The 24,829-nt window shown below is 41.8% G+C and overlaps 1 long non-coding RNA gene across 1 annotated transcript; it reads left to right on the top strand.

Moving 5' to 3' along the window:
* Positions 1-8,329: 8,329 nt before the first annotated feature.
* Gm46115 lies at positions 8,330-9,236 on the top strand. The gene is made up of 2 exons (XR_001779181.1): positions 8,330-8,846; positions 8,929-9,236. It is a non-coding gene; the product is annotated as a predicted gene, 46115 (long non-coding RNA).
* Positions 9,237-24,829: the final 15,593 nt, after the last annotated feature.

Raw genomic sequence — 24,829 nt, 5'->3', positions numbered from 1 at the left:
ACCCCAAAGGATCCTTGGGTGTCAGCATAAGTAAGTTATAGAAGCCAAAGGCGGCCATAGTCTTCTCACCACAGGGTAGGTGGTTGACACTTTGTGTTCCTGGGTGGGGGGCACTAAGTCAGGGTTGTTTTCTGGGAGCTAACTCATCCTCCTGGAACTTTGAGTCTTTAGGTACTAAGAGTCATTAGGTACTAAGATGGTGGCCTAGCAACCAAATGGAGTTTCTCTGCTCTGCGTCTACAGCTAAATTAGACATACATCTTCAGGTCAGACTTTGTTAAATCTCAGTCATCAAACACACACCAGCCTTATGTCATATCCCATAAACCTGTGTAACTTAGACCTGTGAGCTGGCTTCAGGCTTTCATGGTCTTGTTGACATCTGTTATTTTTCATTCTTAGGACAATATCTTTTTTTTTCTTAAAGATTTATTTATTAATTATATGTAAGTACACTGTAGCTGTCTTAAGACACTCCAGAAGAGGGCGCCAGATCTCATTATGGATGGTTGTGAGCCACCATGTGGTTGCTGGGATTTGAACTCAGGACCTTCAGAAGAGCAGTCAGTGCTCTTACCCGCTGAACCATCTTGCCAGCCCCCCCCCCTTTTTTTTAATCACACAAAATCCACTGCTATCCAAAATATTCTCATTAACCCCTTTAAAAAAAAAGATTCATTTATTTATTTTATGTATATAAGTTCTGTAGCTGTCTTCAGACACTCCAGAAGAGGGCATCAAACACCATTACAGATGGTTGTGAGCCACCATGTGGTTGCTGGGAATTGAACTCAGGACCTCTAGAAGAGCAGTCAGTGCTCTTAACCATTGAGCCATCTCTTTGTTAACCCTTTTTAACCAAAAATAAATCCTCAAAAAAAACTTTCCCCCTCATACTTACTCTTTTTTAAAAATTATTTTTCTAAAAAAAAAAATTGAATCCAAATAACATACATGGCATGTTATAGCAAACTAAGATTATCTGTACACACACTGTAGTGGGCTACTAAACTATAATTATACCATCGCAGAAAAGTATTATTAATACTTCAGCTGCTAAATCTACTAGGAAAACTGGTCTTTGGTAACTTAAGATGAGCCATAAATTGTTATACAATGTATCTTTGTCCTAAAGGTTATGAGAACTGCTTAACTGCTCATTATCAAGAGTTGGAATCCTGAGGGCGAAGCCCATGTGACCTGATCTATGTCCTTCTCCAAACACACACACACACACACACACACACACACACACACACACACACACACACACAATATATGCAATATACAAAATACTTCAAAATATACATATATTATACATTTATGTATATATAATACACATATGTAATATACTATATATATAAAATAATACATATACATGTACACACATAAGTATGTATAGTAGGAAAGGGGGAAGAGAACTGTTAAATTTGTGATAGAAAGACCAGTTCCAAAATTTTGAACCAAATTGGAAGCAAGCGTTAATTAAATACTTACTGCGGTTATTGTGAGAAGGTGTGTCTGCTAGCTTGAGGAGCTTGCTGCCCCACGGAGAGAGAACTTTCAGGAATTTGCTGTCTGACTGAGAAGCTGCAGGCTCAAGCTTCTGAACTGGTAATGGATTAAGTTTGAAAGCAGTAAAAGAAACAAGTAGAAACAGTTAGAAGTGTACTTTGCTGTTGAAATAAGGGAAATATTTAGTTTGAGAATAATAAAGTCAAGTCTCTGAAGGAAGGAGAGAATTAGATTAAAACTGAAAATATATTTTGTTAAGATGTGGAATATACAATGGCAGAGGGCAAGTGGACCCGGTATAATTTTATTTCATATATCAGCATAGAAATATATGTTTGGTAATGACCACAATTTTCAATGCTCTCTTTAAGGAAAGATCAGAATAAAGCAGACTTTGATAAGGAGAAGATTGAGAAATGGAATTCCAGATTAAAAGTGATAGAACAGAGATTAGAGGATCCTGTAGATAAGAATAAAGAAACCTTCAGACAAATCCAATCTTGAGCCCACGGCGCCACCTACAGGATGGCCCATTAGAAAACCCACAACTAATTTTCCAGTTACTGTAAGAGAAGTAGCTCCAGGAGAGAGAAATCATACTGGCTTGAAGTATTTGGCTGCTGGCAGCCTATAGAAATACTAGACTTAAAAAGACTTAATGAAGCAATAATGTCTTATAGCATGCATTCACCCTACGTGAAACAGATAATAACTGGGCCATGCAAAAATTGTATAATTCCAAAAGATTAGAGAGATTTGATGTCATCCATGTTAGAACCTGGCCCTCAACTACGGTGGCTGACATGGTAGACAGATGAGGCTTCAGTTATGGAGCAACAGAATCAAACTAGAGATATTAATATTGTCAAGGATCAGTTGCTAGGTGGAGGTTAATATTCTGAACTAGAGTACAAATTATGTTTTTTTTGATGCCACCTTAAAGTAATGTCATTTAAATGCTTGGGACAAGGTTGAACAAGGGAAAATGATCTGGATCATTTACAAAGATAACCCAGGGTTCAGACAAACCCTTTGGCTGACTTCTTTTTTTTTTTAAAAAAAACAAAGATTAACTTCAGCTCTAAATAGAGCAATATCAGATACAGATGCTAGAGAAATAATTGAGTCTTTTGCTTCTGAGAAAGCTAATGCTGAATGCAAAAAGACTGTTAGATCTTTAAGAGCCAGATCTGTACCAATTTTTTAAAGATTTATTTTATTATTATTATATATATGTAAGTACACTGTAGCTGTCTTCAGACACACCAGAAGAGGGTGTCAGATCTCATTACAGATGGTTGTGAGCCACCACCATGTGGTTGCTGGGATTTGAACTCAGGAACTTCGGAAGGGCAGTCAGTGCTCTTAACCACTGAGCCATCTCTGGTACCCGATCTGTACCTATTTATGAGTGGATTAAAACTACTTCAGATATTGGATGTAATGCTTACAATTTAGTTGTGGATGGACAGACAATGGCAGAAGATATGAGAGCTCAGGCTGTCCAATGCTATGGCTGTGGAGAACCAAGCCAGCTCCTAAAGGACTGTGAGCAAACAGGATACATTTTTCTCTAATGAATGTCCCTAGGGGGCTGGAGAGATGGCACAGAGGTTAAGAGCACTGACTGCTGTTCCAGAGGTCCTGAGTTCAATTCCCAGCAACCACATGGTGGCTCACAACCATCTGTAATGGGATCTGATGCCCTCTTCTGATGTGCCTGCAGACAGTGTACTCACATTTTATAATAAACAAATTTTTTAAAAATGATAACCCTGGAATATGTAAAAGATGCAGAAGATGGGCACACAACGCTTATGAATGTAGTTCATCCAGAGATATTAGAGGCAATTCCTTATGGTCAGAAAACTGTCTAAGGGGCTTTGCTTGGGCCCCAACAAAAAACAAGAGCCATTTGTTCCCTATCAGCCAAGGAGAGACTGAGAAAGCGACTGGAAAAATTAAAACCTACTATGACAGACAGTGCTGCTCCAAACTTAACTAAACCATTCAATCAAGATGGTGTAGCTACAACAGATAAAACAAGAGGATTCAAGTACTAGACAACAGGTATTTCGGCAAACTGCTATAAATGATGAGAGACCAAAATTGTAGTAACAATTAGATGGAATTGAGATTGAAGGTCTAGTGGACAACTGGAACAGATGTAATAATAATTTCACAAGATCCCTGGAATCCAGCTTGGCCACTTCAAAAGGTATCTGCACAGTAACTAGGGATTGGGAAATTGTCTCAGGTAATACAAACTCTAAAATTGATTAAATGTATAGGACTGGGGGGCTGGAGAGATGGCTCAGCAGTTAAGAGCACTGACTGCTCTTACAAAGGTCCTGAGTTCAATTCCCAGCAACCACATGGTGGCTCACAACATCTGTAATGAGATCTGGTGCCCTCTTCTGGAGTGTCTGAAGACAGCTACAGTGTAGTTAGATATAATAAATAAATCTTAAAAAAAAGTGTGCCGGACGTGGTGGCACACGCCTTTGATCCCAGCACTCGGGAGACAGAGGCAGGCGGATTTCTGAGTTCGAGGCCAGCCTGGTCTACAAAGTGAGTTCCAGGACAGCCAGGGCCTCGAAAAACCAAAAAAAAAAAAAAAAATGTATAGGACTGGAAGATCAGGTAGGAAGGTTAATCCATATGTGGCAGATATAGCCATGAACTTATGGGAAAAGATCCTGATAAAGGTACTGAAACAATGTCATCAAAGACAGTTACAGACTGTCCATGCTGTCCATAAGCAGGATGCAGCAGAGGCTGCCTCCACTGTGAGGAGGGCCACTGCTGATAGAGTACCCACTGCTCTACCACTAAAGGGTTAACCTACAAGCCTGTTCGAGAAGTTACAGGCCCTAGAACAACAGGTCCAAGAGCAGCTGGAGGCTCTACATATAGAAGAGTTCACCAGTCCTTGGAATTCCCCTCTATTGTCATTAAAAAGATTCTGGAAAATGGAAGACACCGATAGATCTGAGACCAATGGGTTCCTTACAACCTGGACTCCCATTAACTTCCTTGTTACCTAAGGCATGGCCTATTTTAGAGATTGACTTAAAAGATTGCTTTTTCTCAATATCCCTTGAGAAAGAGAATGAAGATTAAACAATGAAAAAATCAACTAAGAGATACCAATGGAGGGTCTTGCCAAAAGGAATGTTAAACAGTCCCCACCGTGTGTCAATATTTTGTTCCACAGCTGTTAGAGACTAGTTACAAACTCTTAATGATTTTTTTTTTTTTTTTTTTTTTGGTTTTTTGAGACAGGGTTTCTCTGTGTAGCCCTGGCTGTCCTGGAACTCACTCTGTAGACCAGGCTGGCCTCGAACTCAGAAATTCACCTGCCTCTGCCTCCCAAGTGCTGGGATTAAAGGCATGCGCCACCACGCCTGGCTAATGATTTTTCAAAAATTACTAGAGCATATTAACTGGCTATGGCCCTAATTTGGATTAACCATTCAAGAGTTAAGTAATTTCTTTGACACCTTACAAGGCAATTTGGACTTACACAGTCCAAGAAATTATCAGCTGAGGCTGAGAGAGAATCGGCTCTAGTGGGAAAAGAGCATAGAGATGCATGTGTGGAAAGCCTGGATCCAAGGCTGGGCTGTTTGTATTCTAGGTATTTTGTCTTTTACTCACTCTCCTACAGGAATTCTTTTTTTTAAGATTTATTTATTTATTATATGTAAGTACACTGTAGCTGTCTTCAGACACTCCAGAAGAGGGCGTCAGATCTTGTTACAGATGGTTGTGAGCCACCATGTGGTTGCTGGGATTTGAACTCCGGACCTTCAGAAGAGCAGTCGGGTGCTCTTACCCACTGAGCCATCTCACCAGCCCCTTACAGGAATTCTTATGCAGCAAGAAGATAACATCTTAGAGTGGATGTTTTTAGCACATAAACAGAGTAAAAACTGAAAATCTCTATACAAAAGGTTTGTTTTGATTGTGAAAGGGTAAGATTTGACCATCAGCAGGGAAACCCAGCAGAGGGTGCTGTGCTTTATACTAATGCTGAAATTACCTCATTATGGGTAGTCAATGAGGCCTGGCAAAGAGCTTGCAAATACCCCCAAAGCAAGCAACTACAGTTTATAAAAAGAACTAATTGGATTCTTCCTCGTATAGTAAGAGGAACACCAACTTTTGAAGTTTCTACCTTGTATACAGATGCCAATAAATCAGGAATGGTAGGTTATAGGTCAGAAAATGTATGTAAAGTAATTAAAAGTCCACATGCTTCATCTCAGTTCACAAATCAGAACTATATGCTAGTCCCATGGTTTAATTAGATTTTCCAGAATCTCTTAAGATGTTTACTGATTCTGTTAGAACCTAGTGAGGAAACCCCCACTCAACTCCCAATTCGGCGTGCACCCAAGAATCACGAACAGATGACCATCTTGATGTAAATACATGAGGACGTTTAATTACGGAGCTCTGGACCGACATGTATCCCACACATGAGATAACGGATGTCGGCCACGAGGCTGGAAAGCTAGGGGTTTTTATGGGGTGAGGAGCTTAGGGGTGTGGAATTCAGCATAGCGACACACTAGACACACTATTGGCTTATTCAAACATTAACAGAAAGATTACACGTCAGCAAAAGGCATCAGGACTTTGTTCCTGTGGGCTGGGGGCTTATCTTGTTCACATAGCAACCAGTTGATGTATGACTTTACCTGGTGTCAAGGGGCAGTAGACAGAGGGGGAGGTTCCGGCCAGGTGGTGTTGACCCAGACAAGATAGCTCTGCTATGTCCTCACATTCCTCTTAAAGGTTAAGCTGTTCCCAGGAATGTTTTAACTACGGGGCATACCCAGGTTTGTTTTTCTTTTTTCTCAGCCCCAGGCAGCCTCTAGCTCACAAACAACCAGCAATTTCTGAGTACTTTATATGACTTACAGGTCTTGAAATTTCATCTTTCTTTCAATTCTCAATATGCAGAAAGAATTGTTTTGCATATAGAAACTGCTGAACTTATTCCAGATGATTCAGAATTAACTTTGTTATTTTATACGGCTATAATAGGTAATTCGAAACAGAAATCATTTATTATAGATAACCCATATTCGATCTCATACAGGTTTGCCAGGACCATTGCCATTAAAAAATGAGAAAATAAATCAGAATTAATAGAAAATATATTAGGGGATTCAAATTTTCATAAAAGGCATCATATAAATAGTAGAGGCCTAAAGAAAAAAAATTCTATAACCTGGTGACAAGCCAAAGAAATTACAAAAAAAAATTGTCCTACTTGTTCTTTATATAATCAAGCTCTATTACCTGTGGAATATAACTGTCAAGGTAATGAAAGAAATGAAATTTGGCAGATGGATGTGTTTCATTTTACAGAATTTGGAAAATTAAAGTATGTACATCATACAACTGATACCTAGTCAGTATTTCAATGGGCGTCTGCCTAGAGTTCTGAAAAGGCTGATTGTGTAATTACACATTTAGTAGAAATGATGGCTATCTTAGGGATATCTTTACAGATTGAAACTGATAATGTTCCAGCATGTGTACCCAATAAAATGCAACAATTCTTTAAATATTACAACATAAAACATGTTATGAGTATACCTTATAATCCTACAGGTCAAGTAGTTGTGGAAAGATATAATCATACTTTAAAGAAAATGCTCATAAAACAAAAGGGGGATATAAGGCCTCCCAGAGACAGATTGTGTAAGGCTTCATGAATTTAAATTTTTAAATGTCAATGAGACAGGTAGCACAGCTGCTGAAAAACAATGGATGTTAAAAAGGACTGCTGAATTAAACTGTAGGACCCCAAGAAGGAGCCCCCCACTCAAGTCTCGGGACGCGGGGTTACCCAAAGAAACACGAGAGACCTTCTTGTTGCAAAAGCACGAGGTAGCTTTAATGGCGGAGCTCTGGGTCGATACATATCTCACGCAGGAGACAGAGGAATCGACCCTGAGACTCAAAAACTCGGGGTTTTTATAGGGTAGGGTTTAGGGGCTAGGAAGAATTGGCGTGGTTACATACGATTGGCCCATTCAAACATCAGCAACATGATTATGAGTCAGCAGAGTAGTACGTGCAGGCCGGGGCGTCTAAGGATTCTAAAGCCGGGGGCTTATCTGAGTCGACAATGCATCTGGTTAATGTTGCAGCTTTTAACTTATGCTCTCTATAGAAAGGGTGGTGAGCAGGAGGCACCGGGCTGCCAGATGCTCAATGAGTCATCCAAGATAGTCAGAACCAGTTCCTGCATTCCTTCCCTTATCCTTACGACCGGGTGACCTAGCTTCAAGACGGACTCGGGCATGCCCGGGCTTGTTTTCTTTGCAGTCACCGTCCCAGGCCTTTTTAGTTTAAACCTTTCATTTTATTTAATTTCCTTTCAAAACCAGCCTATAAGGATGTGGTAACCTCAGAATGGAAGTCAGGAAATATATCACCTTGGAGAAGATAATATGCTTTATTGAAAAATAGGAAATGAAAAGCTGAAGATTTCTTCAAAATTAATTAAGATTAGATTCAATCAGGGGAAACCTCCTGAAAATCTTGGCTGCTGACATGGAAGAAGAGACCTAAAAGAACAAAATAGGTGACACACATGCTAATTCCCTTATGTGGGAACAGCTCAAGGGACTGGCTGAGTCAGGAATGTCTCTGCAGATTCCCAGATTCTAGTAGGAAATGATAGCCTTGAAGCACACCCCCCCTCCTACCCCCTACCCCCCCCCCCCAAAGGAGGGGACACTCAGCTCCTCCTGTGCTCTGTCCTATGCATGTGACTGGGAATGTCATTACCTACTGCTGACTCCTTCCTCGTCCTGGAGGCTCCTCCCACTTGCTCGATCATCCTGCAGTGTCAAATCAGTGTCAGATCCTCAAAGTCAGGAAGAAAGTCAGTAGGGAGCGTGGCTCACACACACTGGTGTCTACAGCAGGCAGAAGCCACGCTTCCTCCTACGAGGACAACCTCAGTTCTGCTCTGTTTTGTAGCATTCGGTGGGACGCTAAATGAACATTTAAAGGCTTTCTAAAAGTCTTTCTTCTACCGGTGAGCTCACTAAGGTCACACTGCCGTATCGTAGAGCCACGTGTTAGACATCATCCCTTTCACATGTGAACTGCAGTATCATCTAGTAGTGTGAATGGCTCAGGTGACCATTCCGTTTTGACAGTACTTTCTTCCATGACACCGCACTGCCTTTTTGTCTCAGGAGGATTTGGAGCGCAACTATGACAGCCTGCCTTCAAGAATCTTTCCTCTTAATTCAGAGTTTTTTTTCATCATGGTGGAAAGCAGAATGCCAAGAAAAAAGGTAAGACAGCTGAATACCATAAAGGAAACCAGGAAAATGGATAGCTGCTCTTTCTGTACCTGATATCATTACTTTCTCAAAGTCCACTATCTGATTCCAGGGATGGTTCTGGAAGATCTCCAGGACCAGTGGACCCTTCACATGTACGTCACATGGTCAGGTAGGGACGGGCTAAGTTTATACGGGTGGGGCACAGACACGGAAGAGCAGTGTGACTATGAGATGGTACCAGGTGGCCACATTCAAATAGCTTTAATAGACACTTGAGCCCAGGAAAATATGTGCAATCCCTCAGTTCTCCATTCTGTCAAACATGACTCAAAGATAATACTACTGTCTCAGAAGGACTCATTTTTAAGCCAATAAACCTAAGACAGAAAAAAAAAAAAACCACCAACAACAACCCCAACAAATGTAAAGTTTTAGAGAAAAGCCTGAGCTCTGCAGACCTGCTCTGTGCCAAAGGGTCAGCGAGACCTTAGTGACTGGATCCAGGGATGGTGTGTGCATGGCCTTGGTGCAGCCCACAAGGGTCTTCTCTTTACTCTGATGTTTCAAACTCATGGGAGGCACCTAATACCACCTCCAGGGAAGGAGGCAGGTAATAAGCTATGATTCTTCTGTTTACCTCAGGGACTTCCTCAGTTACATACCTTCATGTCACTGATACCTAGCTACCTGACAGGAAAAAAAAAAAAATGATAGGGAAATCCTCCAAATTCGGTGGTGTGAGAGACCAGGGAAGTTTCACCTTCATGATGCCAGCTTCATGATGCCTCTCAGTGAATACACCTAATGTCCAGGAGACCACACAGTGACTCAGCCTCTTAGTCATTCTAATTTGGTTGTCACACGACAGTTGAGACACAAAGACACTTCTCTTCAATTGACAAACCTTTGACAAACCTCCAGTATCTGCTGACAGGATAAAAAGCATGGTGCTCTGCTGGTTTGGTATTGTGTGTCTTCATATCACTTGATGACAATTACCTCCAAACCATCTATGTACCTGAGTTACACCAGGCTCCTCAGAGAAACGCAGACACTGTACTAGCTCTGAGTGTGCGCCTTCCCTGCTGACCCCTCCTCAACAAAATTTGTACACTGCAAACACCTGTGGCATACACAGGCCACCTGGGGGCAGGACAGACATTGCTAGCTCCCCTTAACAAAACAAAATCCTCCTTAGCCAATGTCTGAACACAGACACATCCTGAAACACCAGGTAGTTGGGACATGATGCCATACAGCCACACTTTTGTCAGCTCTGAATCTATACATCCAATGAATGGATGTAAATGTATAATCTGTTCCTTTGGCTCACACTCAACAGTCATCACAGAATCTGACCCTCTGTGATGGGAAGTAATTTTAAGCTCAGAGTCTAGCATGTCTTTGAAATGGTATGGTCAAAAGAGCCTGGAGTGATAACCTGACATAGCCTTAGTAGACTGTGTGGCCCTATGTGTGCATAATAATGCTCTTTAAAATGCTAATGCATTCCACCAGTTCTTTTTTGTTGTTTTTTGTTTTGTTTTTGATTTTCGAGACAGGGTTTCTCTGTGTAGCCCTGGCTGTCCTGGAACTCACTTTGTAGACCAGGCTGGCCTCGAACTCAGAAATCTGCCTGCCTCTGCCTCCCAAGTGCTGGGATTAAAGGCGTGTGCCACAACCGCCCGGCATTCCACCAGTTCTTGCTAGAAGGATCCATGTTGAAATGGAACTCAAATATGACATATGTCCACCTTGCTTTTGGATACAGATTTCTCCTGTTGTTTCAATATCAATAGGGGCAGATGGCCTCCTTATTGGGGTTTTGTTATGGTTCTTGCTGTTTCCACCCAACATCTTGTGTCACAGCCTAGGCTGGCTTCGAAAGGCCTAAACGCAACCCCTGACCTCCAGTGTGCCACAATACCCCAATTTATGCAGCACTGAGGATCAACCCCAGGTTATCTTGGGCAACAGGCTGCAGTTCCTAGTCCCTGCAACCTGGTCTTTCTCAGCCATTGACATTTGTGAAGACATGTAGACAGGAACATGGATGCTGCCTTGGCTGTTGGATGTGTGCAACAGCAATGGCTGTTTTTGTGTTCTCTGCAATACTTGTTCTGGGGTGTTGCTTGAAGCTAGACCTCTTCCATAGTGCCCAATGTCCTGGAAGATAGAGGCTATAGCTTCCAGTGTCCTTTGGTTCCACATATTTGGGGATTCATTTACTCTTTTTTTTTTTTTTAAGATTTATTTATTATATGTAAGTACACTGAGCTGTCTTCAGACACACCAGAAGAGGGCATCAGATCTCTGTTACAGGTGGTTGTGAGCCACCATGTGGTTGCTGGGATTTGAACTTCGGACCTTTGGAAGAGCAGGCGGGTGCTCTTACCCCCTGAGCCATCTCACCAGCCCCTCATTTATTCTTATACTCCATAAATATGCTGCTGGATCAGTTAGCTCTGTGTCTTGGTTCTTCCTAAGTGGTGGGGCTAACCTGAGAAATCTACTATACCTGTGTGGCCTGAAGTTGGAACAAAGAAATATAGGTAATTTGTTAACTCTGACTACTTTTTTTGCACTGAGAAGTTTGGGTTGGATGACCGGGAAAGCCTATAGAGGAAACACACATGCAGACATTTCTCAAGGGACAAACTTCCAGAGGTCAAGGCAGGGTACCTGGGGCATGAAATGAGTGTGAGTTGTTACTTGAGGTACTGTTAGATCTAGTGGGGAAACCCCACCCAATTCCCAATTCGGCGTGCACCCAAAAAAATAACGAAGGACCATCTCTTGATGTAATTACATGAGGACGTTTAATTACGGAGCTCCGGACCGACATGCATCCCACACAGGAGATAAGGGATGTCGGCCCCAAGGCTCAAAAGCTAGGGGTTTTTATGGGGTAAGGGGCTTAGGGGTGTGGAATTCAGCATAGCAACACACTATTGGCTTATTCAAACATTAACAGAAAGATTACAGGGCATCAGGACTTTGTTCCTGTGGGCTGGGGGCTTATCTTTGTTCACATAGCAACCAGTTGATGTATGACTTTACCCGGCGCCAAGGGGCAATAGACAGAGGGTAGGTTCCGGCCAGATGGTGTTGACTCAGATAATATAGCCCTGCTGGTCCTTGCATACCTTTTTATCTTTACAGTCAAGATGTTCTTAGGAGTGCCTTAACAACAGCCCTGCCCTGGCATGCCTGGGGCCTGTTCTGCTTTGTTCTCAGTCCCAGGCCGGGGCAGTGGGCTCCTAAACAACTCACAAGTTACAATATTTTATCTTCCTTCAGTATCAGTTGCTGCTTTGTTATTTAGACTATCTTGTCTATTTTCACTGCCATCTGGTTACTCAGAGAATAGTGATGTACTTCATAGACCAGTATTTACAATATTGTCTAAAAATGTATCCTAAGGAAGCCATGCAGAATACATTCAGGAGCTTCTCTTTTGAGATGAACCTTCAATTAGGCCAACATCATTTTGATTGCACATATTTTTTGTTCCTCTGATGATTCCTGTTTTTTTTAAAGGCTTATTAATTTGTATTCTATTCATTTGAGTGTTTTGCCTGCAAGTATGTAATTGCACTGTGTTGTATGCAGTGCCTATGGAGATAAAGGGAGGGCACGATCCCTCAGAACTGGAGTTACAGATAGCTGGGGGCCACCATATGAATGCTAGAAACTAAACTCATGTCCTCTGCAAGACCACTCAGTGCTCTTAGCACCTGAGCCATGTCTCCAACCCCCTCTGATGATTTTGACAATGGTGACCCAATTGATAAGATTGCTCAAGTCAAGATTCTATGTTAGTCTGTTGTGTGATACTGTTCCAAAGACCTGAGGTTACCTACCATAGGAGGACAAGAAGTACAACTCATACTTCTGCCTATCCCTCTGCTACACACACCCCAGTGAAGTTTGCTTGGCAGGCTGAGAGGCCTGGGAGGCAAAGAGTTTCACAAGTTTCACGGAAACTCACCTCCTGGAACTTTGGCGTTCTCATAACCTGTATACTCATACCCTATCCCCGAGTTAGTCTGGTGTATTGATCCACGTGCTCTCTTATTATAACTGCTTTTTAAGATTGAATTCTGACATAGCTAAGCCTTTGCCAGTGTTCCAATGTCCCAGAAAATTCTTGAAGCTGACAAACTGGGAATTCAGTAGGAATTCAGTGAAAAGGTTACCTATTCAGTAACATTCAAATTTACTTCTAGTAGAGACAGTGAAACTAATTAGGCATTACAAAGAACCAAGCCTGAATAGCTCAGCGCTAGTCTGCAGAGTGTTTACTTGAGGCAGTAGCCAGTCTTACCCAAACACTAGCTAATAGGTGGGTTTACCATGAAAGAGTTAGGGAATCCCACTGAGACATAAATCTTCACTACAGCCAGGTATAGCAGGCTACATTGCATATTAGAAGCAAATTGGTGAATTCTTCTGACAAATGGAGATTCTCCACAGATACTTAAAAGTTACACTCATACAAGAATTTATCAGGGCCCAGGAAATGGGGGGCGTTGTAGTATTGCATTATACACTAGAAGGTCTGCTAGAGCAGAACCCCCTGGTGCTAGCTTTCATAGGCTCAAAGGAGTAGCATAAATTGTGACTAGGGTGTGAAATCCTTAGCTGACCCTAGGCAGGACTGCTTTATCTTTACTGTAAACATTTACCTGGTTCCTGTGAGTCCTTTTGAAGTCATTCCTTTGTTTTGTGTCAGGTAACTTCAATGTACTTTGCCTGCTGTGACTTCTTACCCCCTTTTATTTTCTGTATTATATAAGACTGGTGTTCACTTTGTGATAATACATTCAGATTTTACACAATCTCCTGTGTGCATCTGTCTGTCATTCGCTGACTCCTTGCCCATCTGCACCCAGAGACCCGTCCTACGCAGACAAGGGACCCAAGAAGGTCTGCGGCATCCCTCCAGATCTTACAGCTCTGTAACTTTGGCTATACTAGGGTATTTCCCAAAGACACACTGAAACACGTCACAGAAACAAAGTGCTCTTAGGAGATGAATCTCTCCTAACGGTGCTTCCACGCCCCAATTATCTACTTTAAGCTTCCTGCTTTCAAGGGCTCACTACCCCAATATACGGTAAGAGACCTAGAATCATCCACTATATCAACAATTGGGGAACATACCCCAAATACCTTAACCTTAGAAGTCGAGTGGTATACCCCAGTTTTGGAGGGTTCTCATGACTCCAGCCAAGGGGCCAGGCTTCTTTGAATTTGGATGGTGATGCAGCAGAAGCTTGTGGGTGATATTGTGCAATGAAGCAGGGTCTTCAAGCTGATGAGAATGAAGATGTCCTGAGCAACAGAGACTGTCCTTGCTGTATATTTTTCTGACCTTCAGAGAAAATTGTTCTTACCAGTCATCAGCTACCTGGCTCTGTACCTGTGGCAGTCATGGTCTAGGAAGGGGTCCCAGAGCCAAACTGTCAATCAACTTAAAAACCATGACTGGGGGAGTGAGGATGATTATAGGAAAGGCAGAAAAAAAGATGCAAGAGACACACCTGGGAGGCCTGCAGGTCAATACCACACCAGCAGCGAGTATATTTTCCTCAGTGTCTTTTAAAGGCAAGCAGCATAAACCACAACTGATTCCAGGAAGTTAAACAATTACTGCAAATGCTTACATGGCAAGTTTATGGTATGCAGTATCTATGTTTGATTAAAGCTATTTCCTTCAGGCTTGGACAGTTTCTCAATGTATATGTATAAGTGGAGGAACTTGGCAGGATATAACGCATGTTAACTAAAAACAAAGACAGATGTCAGTAGACTAATTCATGATTAATCACAAGCAAGAAGTCGGCCAAAGTTAACTCTGGAAGTGCTCCCCACATGTCTTTCTTTTTATCTATACCAGCCAAAGCTGTCTCAGCTATTGGCACAGAAAGACTGTGCCTATTTTGGGCATCCCCTTAAGAAGTGTGGACCTTACCTGTTATCAGCACATGAATCCTAGCATTCATGCCCTGTCTTAGGTTGATCCACCTCTGAGAGAATCCTATACTTTTTTTTTTTTAATCTGTAAGAGTCACACATCTTATCAGTCACAGAGCTGAAAGTTGTGCCTGTCTTAGGTTGCCATCCAAAGACACAGCTCTTACCTGCTCTTACCTGTCATTGGCATGTGACTAATCTTGTATTCATAACCTATCTTAGGTTGAGAAGATTTTCAAGTCGATCTTACCCATTATTGGCTACCAACTTCTGCTAGGGAAGACATCAGAGCTTGAATTTATGTAACTCTGCTTTGCTATCTGTAAAAGCTCTGATGATTTCTCTCAAAAGAGCAGGTAATAGACATGCCATAAAAAGGTTCATAAAGCCAAGCCCTGCTACATCCAATAAGAGAGATTTAAACAAGAGCCATGAAGGAAAATGGCCTGTAACTTTTTCAGGATTTCATTTGCAATGCTAGCAGCGTCAAAAGACAAAGACTTTGCATTTCTAAAACTTACAACCTCCTCATGTAGGACTAATAAAAGAAGTATTATTATTGTGCCATATACCTTGAAGGTGCCTTTTTACTCTGGTCCAAATACGCTGACTCTCATTATACATTTTTGATGTTATACAAAGCCATAGATATCAAGCATGGCATTCCAAATGGCTTCTGACTTTCATTCCTTGTACCTTGTCTCCCATGGTCTGCACTATATCATATAATGCTTTGTTCTAGCCATCTTCAAATCCTCTTGTCTACTCAGGGCATTGCAGAAGTAGTAGCACTGGCTATGAGTTATGGTAGCAACAACACTGGCAATGGTCAGCCCAACCATACGTGTGCTTCTTGCCAGAGTGTGATCTAATTCTTCCAATATTTGTAAGCCCCCTTTCAGAATACCAGGGTGCCGGGCGAGGTGGCACATGCCTTTAATCCCAGAACTTGGGAGGCAGAGGCAAGTGGATCTCTGAGTTCGAGGCCAGCCTGGTCTACAGAGTGAGTTCCAGGACAGCCAAGGCTACACAGAGAAACTCTGTCTCGGATAAAAACAACAACAACAACAACAACAACAACAACAACAACAACAAAAAACCAGAATACCAGGGTTAAGATAAACTTACAGGAATCATAATAAAGCTGATTGATATACTACCATTACAGATTGAACATCATACAGTGAAGAAACACAATTGGACAAAAGACAAAACAAGAAACACTAAACTCATTATCAGCGCCAATAACAAAGGTAAAATCCCCAATCAGTAAAATATTAGGTGAGGTAATGCAGGATGTCACATTTACCTTAACCCCAGAACCTGTTCCATTTTTATCCACAGCAAACATAGCATCATACAAGGCAGCTACCAATTTCCAAATACGTCTCTGATAATGTCTAGAACCAGCCTTCCAAATGTCCATTGTAGTTTCCTTTTGAACAATATTGGATTGGCTTCTGGACCAGTCCATGATTGAGTCAGGATAACTGGTCACATTAAAGGAAAGAGGAGGGTCATTATAACAACTTCTTCATTTGATTGATTTTTCTAAGACAGATTTGATAGTCTCTGTGTTCTTTGTCTTACAAGGTCTAAAAACCCAAGGCAAGGCAGCTTGTCCAGTCTGAGACATAGGCATTTCCATCCTAATGTTTGCACTATGGTCTTAGAGATACTCTTCCTCCAAGTTTGTGGGTCCACAAAAAACACATCCAGCATTGGTACTATTTCTAGTAAAACAAATAGGTCCTGACACATAGCAGTGTCATTCACCAATTTGGAATACTTTTTACTCTCAGACCAAGGGAATACTAACAGCTGAGTACTATTAGAGGTTGCAAGTACCCCTGGCCTTGACCATACAGAAGGATGTAGCAAGGGTGGGTCAGGAACACACGCCCAATACAGCTTTCCCACTGCCATTGTCAGGGCACTCAGCAAGATCACGGTCAGCATCATTTTTTGTCCCAGCATCAGCATGTCTCACCAATCTCTCTGTAGCCATTGCACTCCTTCAGCATCCTGCAAAAACACACAAACAGATATTAATACAAGATCAGGACCATGCCATATGCTGGTAAGCAAATCCTCCCATTTCACATAGGCATAAGCATGCCTAGTTGTAGGGTGCCATAGACACTCAGCAGCAGAGAGTCCTTTGGCATTTAAGGTCAGAAAAATTCAAAGTAACATTTTGTGGTAAAGGTGTATACAACTCCCCCATTTATATTTTATAACTAATTTTCTAGAGCTCCATAGGCTTATTCCATAATTCCCTGTCTTTTTGAGGACATGCAAAATTATGTATTTTACGTAGATTCTAATGTATATTTTATAGATTTAACTCATTTTAACATATATGGTTTATATTAAGAGTAAAAATTTCATTTAAAGTATAAAATATTTACTGCATGATGTATATTTACTGTATATAATACATTAACATATATAATATGTATATATAATTTTCATTTATATTTAATGTGGATAATTTATATATATATATATGCATATGCAAACATGCATGTAGTTATCAAGGATGGGTCATCTTCTGATGACACGTGAATAAATATACATTTTATACATGTTTCAATGTGTATAAATTCTAACTTGTATGATAAATGTTAGTTTATATAATTTAAATTTGGGGCCACCTGCATGGAAGCCTGGAATCCTAACTGCTTACCTGTGCCAGAGCTCATGAGTCTGTGGTGCTGTCTGCTACAGGGCTAAGTTGCTGCCTCCACAGCTGCCTGAGAAGGGTGGGACAGAGTGAGCTCAGGCTGCTGACCATCCCACTCCATGCTGGCTCCTCCAACCACACATCATTCCCCTCTCTGCTGTCTTACCACCGCTGTCTCTACCCCTCTGGGGGTCGTTGGCAGGCAGTCCAGCTAGTGCAGGGTGGCTAGGTCAGGAATGAGACTGGCAGGGGACACTCTGGATATACTTCCCACAAAGACGGCATGTTGGTCCACATCTCAAGGGCCCTGATAGGATACTCACACTCTACCGAGGTAGTCCCTGGAACCATGACTGGAGACCTGAGTGGTCACATCAGCAGAATTATCATCCCTCATGTGAATACTTAGTGAATTTGTGGAGGGGTCCAGAGGGAGACTCAGCTGTGGTTCCAGTGCAGTGAGCTTTTTATCTGGCCAGAGCATGGCTATGGTACCACAGCTGCTATGCAGCTTGGTGGTTTGCAGTGCCCTTTGCACTTTAGGGTCTACCCATGACCAACTACATCTGTCAGCCATAACTTAAGTCCATACCCTTCCCATCACCCAAATCATTCCCTCTGTACCTTTTGCCCAACTCCACCCCTGGGTTTTGTGCTCCAATGGAATATGCCTTTTCGTATCCTAAACCAGAACGATATTGGACTATATCTCTTTGTACCAAAGTGCCAGACATCATTTGGGGTGGTATGAAATATGAATTCCTTTACCTCAAGATAGAGACATTAAAATCTATCCTGTTAAAAATGGAAAAAATAAAAAGAAGTCCCCTTAAGAGGCAAGAGCATTTACACATAAAATAAAAGATGATTGATAAGGTGTCTGTCAACTGTTGAGTGAAAAAATAAAAAAAGGCTTAGTCAAAACACAAACACTTGTTTCAGAAGAAAAAAACCAAACACCCACTAATATACCATGTGGATCTGACACAGCACTGTATAAAAGGTGGTTTGCATGACCTGGTGGAATTCTATTTCCTCCTTTTCCCAAAGAGACTCGCTACCTCCTACAGTGTATATGATCACTCTGGTTCAACCATGGTACTTAATGAAAAGGTATCACAAAAGTCACCTTTCTGTCTAGAAAAAGCAAAGGCTGCCTCACCTCGGTCATAGTTGTCCTTGCTCCCTCCTCCTCCCTTGTGATCATCAGACCCTGACCTTGCTCAGGGAGCAGCACTAGGAAGACACAAAATAACCCTCAACTGGGGACACCACAGTGGGCTCTGCCTGAGTTGTGTGGCCAGTGTCATGTCTGCCACTGAGTGAAGAGCAAGCACTTTGGCTACTTGAGCCCATCCCCCTCTCTGGGGAAAGGACAGGAGAGGAAGAGCTGGAGAAAGATGAAAAATGGAACATTTCTAAATGATGAGAATGTTAAGCCAAACGAAACAACCCATCTTTGATTTGGTCAACACTGAATTAAATGTTAGGATAGAATGACTGAATTCTACCACTTATGCTAACCAGATTGCAATCAGGAAAGTTGACACTTTCTCAATGGCTGCCCAACCTGTCTTTCATCAGCACTGATCAATATGCAGATTCTCTATCCACCTTGAGCATATATGTTATGTTTTAAATGTGCATGTGTGCATGGTATTCATATGGGGTTCTGACTCTTGTGTTCCCTGTATGAAGGTCTGAGCCCTACTTTGTGGAGTTCACTTTCTGTTCCTGTCTTTTCTTGGATCCTCTGAATAGAACTCAAACTGTCTGGCTTGGGAGACAAGCTTGTTTCCACTTATCCATCTTTCGGGCTCGAACCTATAGTTTTGACCTTGATAATGTATATAGTTTTATCATAGAACACATTTAATATCAGGTAATGCAATTTATCTGTTCATTCTTTGATGTAAAACAGCTTATTTTACAGTGAAAGACACTGATAATAGAATTTGAATATACATGGTACATTTACATCTCTTTCTGGTTTTTGTTTACTGTAGTGTCATTTATATTCATAGTTTCAATTCAGATTTTGACTAGCCAAGAGCATGAAGCTGGCGGAAGGGATAACCCACTTACCTGTGGTAACACAGCTCCACGTGCAAGTTTCCACTATAGAGAAAGGTAGTCATGGTAATTAAGATGATGCCAGTTACTAACATGTCACTGTCCCAGAGAGTTTAGCTCACAAACCTCAGGACCTCACTCATACTATGTTTAAATGTCATAAATGGGTTTATCATTTCTCAAAGGCTTCAGGGCAGGAATGATTAATGGCCCACTCCTCACAGCATGTGGGCATCTGACTGGTGATAACCAACTCTCCCTGCCAGCACTGGGTTTGTCTATGTGCTGTCTACATTGAGACTATGACACAACCTGACATTCAGGCAGTAAAACATGCCCTTGGCTACTTTAGCTCAGACTCCATGATCACACATTTTCTACAGGTCTCAGAGGTCAGGGATTTATTCAGAAAGTGGGCTCCCTTGTGTGGATGCTAACTACCCCACAGCTAAATGTTTCACACTGTTTTATCCACCACTGATTGTAATGTGACGTTGTCATCACAATTTTAATTTTAAATTATTCATTACTATTATTGTGTATGAGAGTGCATGATGTGTACAGACCTGTCATAGAAGCTTTCTGAAAATCAGGACACAGTTTTGTACATTTGATCTCTCCCTCTAACTTTCTGTTGGTTCTAGGGATTAAACTCAATTGCCAGGCTATAAGGCAAGCTCATTTACCCATTCAGCCATCTCACTGATCTCACATATAGGAATTTAATGTTGACAATACACACAATTATTCTAGGAAAATGGATTTTACAAGATGTAATTATGAAGATCTATTCATACCCTGCTATGAAATATTTTATTGACAAGACGCTGATAACACTTTGTTTTATTTCTTTATCTTGTGTGCGTATCTAAGTGTGGGAGGTCAGATGACAACTCTCATGTGTCGCCCCATGGAGACTGAACTCAGGTCAACTGCCTTGGTTGTGGTTACCTTTACTCACGGAACCATCTTTTCAGATCCTCACACTATTAAATAATAAAGTAACCATTGCACATCATTTATTTCTTCTAGTTTTCCTCTGCTGCCAACTATCCACATTCATGTATGATGTGGCTGTCTGGGCTCAAACCAGTCAACTCACATTATGGTGGAAGAATGGTAACCTGGCCTCTGCAAAGGACAGAGTATAAGGATGAAGCACCATGGCAACACTGACTGCTACTCTGAGTACTTATATATCATCATCTGTCTTAGTTAGGGTTTTACTGCTGTGAACAGACACCATGACCAAGGCAACTTTTATAAAAACAATATTTAATTAGGGCTTACAGGTTCAGAGGTTCAGTCCATTATCAAGATGGGAGCATGGCAGTGTCCAAGCAAGCATGGAGGAGCTGAGAGCTCTATATCTTCATCTGAAGGCTGCTAGAAGATTGACTTCTAGGCAGCTAGGATGAGGGTCTTAAAGCCCACGCCAGTGATAAACCTATTCCAACAAGGCTATACCTTCTAATAATGCCACTATCTGGGCTAAGCATATACAAACCATCACACCATCCTAGGTTGTAATGCTCATAGAGCCTCAAAACTTCTAAAACACACTGTTTCTTTTAAAGATTTATTTATTTTATTTTTATGGTGCACTGTAGCTGTCTTCAGACACATCAGAAGAGGGCATCAGATCCTATTACAGATGGTTGTGAGCCACCATGTGGTTGCTGGGAATTGAATTCAGCAGTCAGTGCTCTTAACCATTGAGCCATCTCTCCAGCCCCTAAGTCACACTTATGCCTTCAAATATCATGAAAGGAAAGTCCCCCATTAGTAAAAGTGTTAGGAGAGATCTAGATCTCACAGGGTGGGGGTAGCCCCGACAGTGATATCAACACTCATAATCGGCGCTTGTTTCTTTCTATGTGCTGTCTACACCATGGCAATGAGAACTCTGATGCTGCTGGAGCAGTACCTGCCCATGGGCTATGTGACTGAGGACTCTCATCACTTGCATATCTACAGGCTTCAGAGATTCACACAGAAATTTACACAGAGACAGTTGATCCCACAGCTGAGGGATGAGCACAGATAAACAGTTTAGAAACACGGGGCCATGCACCTAAACCACATTTGGCCCTTTCTTCCAAGCAAAATGAGCTTGGGTTCATTCATTTCTGTATCATTATTTTTAGTCCCACACTCTTGCGCGCGCCCGACTCGACCAGCAAGAATGACGCTGCAACAGGATCCTTCTGCACATGTTTATTGGGAGAGCTTGATTGCAGAGGCGAAGAGACCCTGAGCCCAGAACTGGTGCTGCTTATATAGGCGTGTCTCACACCTGGATTGGTTATGCACTAAGCCTCATTTGCATGTTCCTCATCTGACTGGCTACTCTCTCTCTCTGTACCTCACAGAGCCTCATTATCATACCTCATTTGCATGTCTCACATCTGATTGGTTATACTCTCAAAGCCTCATTATCATGCCCGGGCCAGGCAGTGTCTTTGCAAAAAACTTTACTGCATATGTACACATTGGTTGTTTGTCCAAACTTATGCGTGGTGGCCAGCAGTAGTCAATGCCACTCTGCAATGGCACATGTGGCTTCCCACACCACACTGCAAGTAATATGCATCATAAGTAAGGAAGAACACACATTTGTGCTCTTCCTGAGTGATTCAATGAAAATAATAATAATAATAATAATAATAATAATAATAATAACATATAATAATATAATAATGCAGTGTGTCTTAGCCAGTGAAGAGAAGTTATGAAGAGATGCCATGACCACTGCAAATCTTATAAAAGAGCATTTCCTTAGGGCTTGCTTACTGTTTCAGAGGTTAGTCCATTTTCATCATGGCATGGAGCATGGTGACACACAGGCAGACTTGGTGCTGGAAAGTTGAGAGTTCTACATCTGGCTCCATTGGCAACAGGAAGAGAAAAAGCCATTGGGCCAAGCTTAGGCCCTCGAGACCTCAAAGCCCATGCACAATGACACAACCAACTCCAACAAGACCAAACCTACCCCAGCAAAGCCATCCCTCCTGATCTTTGCCAAGTAGTGTCAATCCATGATGACTAAGGCTTCAAACATAGAAACTTATGGGAGGCATTCTGATTCAAACCACATTCCACTGCCTGGCCCCCATAGAGTCAAACCATAATGAAGAAAATTTATTCATTCCGACTTCAAAATTGGGAAGAGACCCTGAATGTTCAGGAGGTAGAGACCCCTAGTGTAATTGAGTCACTGAGGGTTGACCATGAAGTTTGAGAGCCAAGCACGACTTGGCTGTCTGCTCTCTGCTTTATGACTGTGAGTTCAGTGTGAACAGCTGACCTTTTCTGGCACTGCTTCCTTGCCCGCTGCTTTGTCCTCTCTCTTGTAAAGGAATAATTCTCTCCAATCTTTATCTAGAATAAACCATTGTTCCCTTAATTACTCCTTCTTGGGCATTTGGACACAGCATGGGTGGGGAGAGCAACCACAGTGAGTTAGTGATAGCATCCACCATTGCTGAGTTAGTGATAGTGTCCAACATTGCTGAGTTAGTGATAGTGTCCACCATTGCTGAGTTAGTGATAGCATCCACCATTGCTGAGTTAGTGATAGCATCCACCATTGCTGAGTTAGTGATAGCATCCACCATTGCTGAGTTAGTGATAGCATCCACCATTGCTGAGTTAGTGATAGCATCCACCATTGCTGAGTTAGTGATAGCAACCACCATTGCTGAGTTAGTGATAGCGTCCACCACTGTTGAGTTAGTGATAGCATCCACCATTGCCTCTGCCCAGCTGGCAGTCCATTATAGTGATTTGTTCACTTCTGCCTCTGAAGCAAGTATGACCTAGACTATGTTCCATATGATATGACCGGGGTGCCATACCTACCAAAAGTCACCCCTGGCTTTTTAGGTTTCTAACCATTGTTAAATTATTCTTCATCTTGACACTCTCCATACCATCCATATCTCAAAGTCAGGAGGAAGAGAGAGAGAGAGAGAGCGAGAGAGAGAGAGAGAGAGAGAGAGAGAGAGAGAGAGAGAGAGACTCAAACACAAATTGGTATCTATAGCAGGTAAAGCCATACTGCCTCACATGTGAATTTCTGACTCCCTTGCTTAATGTCACTCACTGAGAACCAAATAGACTTTTAAATTCTGTAATAGTTGTTGGACTTACAAGCTAGGTAAATATCCCTTTTACATATTAAAACATGTTAGACATCTTCATCCTTTATTCATATGCTATGCACTACCATGTATGACTGTGACTAACTCAAACCAATGAATGCATTTGTACTGGACCAACATTAGTGTTGCTGGGGTTTTCTGTTTCATTATAATGTTCTACTGAGTTTCCTGTACTACACCCTATTGACTTGCTATGCCTGAAATGTAGAAGTTTCATTACAGCTGAAACTGGAATGCAATCACAAAAAAAGGACTAAGTCATCTGCATGGCATAAAGAAAAGAGAAAAGCCAGTGTAATGTGAAGCTATATACATTCTCACCCAGCACTTGGGAATCAAAGGTGACTTTGAGAACAGTCTACTGAACTCATCTATAAAAGTGAATGGTCACAGTTATTGAGCCCTGATTAACAACCTAACATTGATTGGAGTACCCAGGAAACACAAGTTTTATGCTGTGTGGTTCGTTGGGCTTATGATAATGGCACCTTATATACTAAAATCATATCACCAGTAGTTACTGGAGTGAGCCATGTCAAAGTGAAAACTAATAATGGCATACATCCAGCATGCATACATAAAGTCTCTTATTGTCAGATTCAATGTGAATAGAGGCAAATGGGCTTTTTTTAAAAAAAGTATGCATATGTATGTATATCTGTATTGTTCAATGCAGGTATGTGCAGGCATCCCAGGGAGGCTAGAAAGTGTTAGATCTCAGGGAACTGCGGTTCTGGGTGGTTGCAAGCTATTTTCTCTGAATGTTGACAACTGAAATCAAGTACATTTCAAGGGTGGAACACATTCTCAGCTGCTAAGAAAGCCTTCAAGCCTGCAAGAGGTCCTTTTTCTGTTGTTGTTGTTGGTGGTGGTGGCAGCGGCAGCCATGGTGGCCACTTTCAGAGAGTGTCTCTTGTCAGGAAGTTCCTGAGACTGAGGGAGACTTTGGATTCCTGGTCTACCTGCATACCCTTCTGGAGGGCTAGAATTACAGTTCCATGCCAACACCCCAGTTTATATACAGCTGGGGACCAAACCCAAGGCTTCTTTTCAAAAGCCTTCCAGTATACCTGAGGCTCTCTTTCAGTTGT

The sequence above is a fragment of the Mus musculus genome, chromosome 9 (assembly GCF_000001635.26).
Source record: "Mus musculus strain C57BL/6J chromosome 9, GRCm38.p6 C57BL/6J".
Classification (NCBI taxonomy): Eukaryota; Metazoa; Chordata; class Mammalia; order Rodentia; family Muridae; genus Mus; species Mus musculus.
Note: the sequence above shows the minus strand (reverse complement) of the source record. Positions and strands in the feature narration are given on the sequence as shown.